Genomic DNA, 4,262 nt, shown 5'->3' with positions numbered 1-4,262 from the left:
GCTTCTGAAGATCCGGAGGCCAAGGCCTCAAAGCGGGGGAAGAAATCTTCAGCAGAGGGCCCTGCGCCAGGAGAAGCCCCGGCCGCATTGTTTCCCCAAGGGAATCAGCCCTCCAGCGAGCCGTAAGTAGAAAGGGGAGTTTTGTAATAAGGGACATCCCTGTTTTTATTTCTGAAGATAACCGAAGTTTTACCTTGTAGTTCGGATCTCAGCTCTTCTCAGCAGAGCTCGTCTTCGGGGGATCTTCGTCCGGAGATGATGGAGAGCGAAACGCCTCCATCTGCCACACCGTCAGGCGGGGCAGACGGCCCTGAGGTATCGTCGCGGAAGGTCTCCCCCAGTCTGGCGGGGCCGGAGAGTTCGGCAACAACTGGTGTACGGCTAGAGGAGCTGAAGGATCTGCTCGGGCGGGCGTCCGTCTCAGAAGATCACCGTACTTTGATGAGTGCGGTGATTGAAAGGATTTCATCCGCTGAGAGCGGGTTGCATGAGGCCGTCAGAAGTTTACTGACAGGGTTTGAGGTACGCGAAAAATGATGTATCTTTTGACAGTTTTGCGCATAGAATGCGCCCTGTATAGATAGTAGTCCCTGAGACTCGGTACGTTGTCAAAGGTGAGAGCGTGCCGAGGATCATAATCTCAGTTGTAAGATGTCGCCTTTCCTATATAGGTGGCGGAGCATTCGGTGGCCAGCCGGACTGATGGATTTGCCGAACTGAAGCGGCAACTTGACGTGGCGGATGCGGACATCGCGCTGGTCAATAAGCGACTTGACGAGTCACAAGGTATGTGGCTTCTCCGCGGCCGCCTTGTAAGGGAGCTTGACGCTCGTGCCTTACAACATGTATGCTTAATGCAGATGGTGCCGCTGCTATGGAGGACCTTCGGGCGGAGCTTGCCCGAGCCAAGGAGCAAGCCAGAAAAAGTAATGCGGCTGCCTTGAAGGCGGCCGAAGAGCTAAAAGCCGAACAAGCTACTCACTGCCGAAGCAGGGAGGAAGTGGCCGAAATGGCCGTGAAGCTGAAGGATGCTACCGACCGCTATGAGTTTCTTGAAAGAAAACGCCGAGCGGAGCAAGAGGACCTGAAGAAGGCCACCGCCGAAGCCAAGGATGCCCGCTCCATGATGAGAGCTATAAAGGAGGAGCTACGTCAGGCCAGGGATATTGCGGCTGGGAAGCCTTTTCTGCTGCGTAGGAAATTCACGGATCCGAAGTATGCTCAGTTGGGCCAGTTATGGGGTGTGGAGGATGCTTATCTGAATTTGGCGGCGAGTGCCGCAGACGCAGTCGCACACTTCCAGGGCCAAAAGGATCATGGGATGGAAGAGCTTTTTTGGTCGCATTTCCATAGTCCGGAGCGTCCACTTCCATTAACCGATCGGTTAGCTGAGTGGGCTGAGCTGAATAGGTTGTCCGGACTTGCCATGAAGGATGTCATGGCTCATTTGTGACCGGAAAGGCCCGAGCCGAAGAGTTATTTTGGCTTGGTGCAGCAGTTCCTTGATGCGGTGCCGCATATCAAGGTGATGAAGCGGTCGGCATGCATAGAGGGTGCACGGATGGCTCTTGCCCGTGTCAAAACATACTGGGAAGAAATGGAGGCCACCGACGTTGCATCCCAGGACTCGGACAGAAGCCGATTACCAGCCGAGCACTATTTTGGGAAAGTCCTGCCGGGCGCTCGTTTAATAGAGGCGCAGTGCTCGAAAAACGTTATGTTCAAATGACATGTATGATTTGTGAAACCATGTTTCAAATATAATATAAGGCTTTTTTATACTTGGGAGTTCAAGTGTTGGAATACCTCCTGTGCGGTCGTTAACGTATATGTGTATATAACCTGAAAGATGGCAGTCTTTGGCTTCAGCCCCCATGCACATAGTGCGGGGCTGTTTGCAAAAAAAGAAGTGCATTTTCACACTTAGTCCAACGTCTTGGTCCTGTGAAGGAGGTGATAGCGTAGCAAACTAGGCAGCCGGACTATAATCTTTATCACTTTCACTTAGCCATAGGAGTTCAATGGTGGGGCTACTATATAGCCCCTGGGTGCACTGCGCTCTCTGAATTTCGGGGCGTGTATGTGCCTGACCGAGAAACGGTCCTTCGTTAAAGCGGAGGAATTCTAAACATTCCGTTGGTCGATCGAGTGGTTGACCAGTCTCTCGCTATATCATGACAGTCAGTTTTCGGCTTTCTCTACTGAGGTGCTCACCTGGATGAATCAGGGCACAATCGCAGTAGTTCTCCTGGTGCCGCGTTAGCCGATAGAGCGGAACGTAAGGCAGCAAAACACAGGAGCCGGGCAAACCCAACATTTGACCAAAGACATGATTCGGAGATGATGCATATAAGGCCTAACTCGAGACGCCGAACACTCCCTAAGGTATTCGGTCTTTATGAAAACGGGCAGAACAATGCCCTAAGCCCCTAGTATCCAGGTACGCGCAAAAATTTCTGACGCGGCCGATCCCAAAACACCAGATTCCTCCTTGGTTATAGCAATATACCCGGGGATGTATATCAACAAGAGACAGTAAAAAAGGTTTACGCAGGGTCTTAATCTGAAAAGAATCCTTGCATCGGGTCCCTAGTGCACGTTTGCGCCTGTGTCTCCGTTGTGCCGTATCCTAGACGGGTGTTGCACGGTGTTCATCTGTAAAAGAGAAGAACTTAGTTGAAAAAGAGTTCGTGCGAAAGATGTATTTTGAAATAAACGTAGTATGATTCAAAGAATGAGTAAAATTGAGCTTTATTGTCTTCTTTTTGTGCATGTGTGGAGCCCCTTGTAAAGGGGTACGCGGCTTAGTAAGCCCCTTGTTTATTTATACCGGACTCGCCTAACCGTGTTCGGGGGCTGAATGACTTGTTAAGGGGCTTTTATCAGCAAAGCCGGATTAGTGTGTGGCTGTCAAGGCCGTCTCACTTTCTTCCGTATTCAAGGAACACTCGAAGTTTCCCTTTAATGAGATGATGCCACGTGGACCGGGCATTTTGAGTGTAAGAGATGCGTAATGCGGTATTGCGTTAAAGCGGGCGAAAGCTTCGCGTCCCAATAGTGCTTGATAGCTACTTAAAAATGGGGCGGTGTGGAAGATTAACTTTTCGCAACGGAAGTTGTCGGATGAGCCGAACACAACTTCTAGTGGTAGAGAGCCTGTACAATGGGCATATTGGCCTGGCATCACTCCTTTAAAGGAAGTGTTGCTATGGCGTATTTTGGCTGGGTCTATCCCCATTCTGCGGATTGTATCCTTATATAGCAGGTTTAGATCACTACCGCCATCCATTAGGACATGTGTAAATTGTAGTCCGTCGATTACATGATTTAATATCAAAGCAGTCCATCATGCGTTCCGGATACTCCCGGAGTAATCCTGATGGTCGAAAGTGATTGGTTTTGTCATCCAGTGTCGGGACTCCGCTGGGGTGGACCGCGCGGTGCGCACTTTAATGGGCGCCGCTCTATTTTTTCCTGTTGTTACTTGAAGTGAATTTACTGTTTTGACCACTTGTGGGAAATCCTTTTGTTTTCCGGTGCTCTGCTTGTGAGGTTCATCATCGTCCTCACTTGGTGTGTCTAGCCTCTTGTGTTCGGTGTTAAGTCGGCCGGACTGCTTGAAGACCCAGCAATCTCTGTAGGTATGGTTTGCAGGCCTCCCGTGGGTACTGTGGATTTGGCATATCTTGTCCAAGATTTTGTTTAGGTTGGATAGCTCGTCGCTGTTCTCCTTGAGAGGCAGTTTTTTGTTGTTCTGCCGAGAGCTTTTGAATCCGGCGTTGCCTGCCGCGCTCTTTGGACCATTTCCTTTAGTCCGGCGCTGGTCCATGTTGCACCGTGGTTTCCCATTTCCATCCCTGACCTCGGATGTACTTGGGTCGCTGGTGCTGCATCTTGCCAGCCAGCTATCCTCTCCCGCGCAAAAGCGGGTCATGAGGCTTGTTAGTGCGTCCATTGTTCTTGGCTTTTCCTGGCCGAGGTGTCTGGCGAGCCATTCGTCTCGGACGTTATGCTTGAAAGCTGCTAAGGCTTCGGCGTCCGGACAGTCGACTATCTGGTTCTATTTGGTGAGGAAACTCTTCCAGAATTTGCGGGCTGACTCTCCGGGCTGTTGAATTATGTGACTTAAATCGTCTGCATCCGAAGGGCGGACATAAGTCCCCTGAAAATTTGCCTGAAATGCGTCCTCGAGCTCTTCCCAACTTCCAATGGTATTTTCTGGGAGGCTTTTGAGCCAGTGCCGGGCTGGCCCTTTGAGTTTG

Source organism: Triticum dicoccoides, chromosome 6B, assembly GCF_002162155.2.
Source record: "Triticum dicoccoides isolate Atlit2015 ecotype Zavitan chromosome 6B, WEW_v2.0, whole genome shotgun sequence".
Lineage (NCBI taxonomy): Eukaryota > Viridiplantae > Streptophyta > Magnoliopsida > Poales > Poaceae > Triticum > Triticum dicoccoides.
This window is presented reverse-complemented; position numbering follows the sequence as displayed.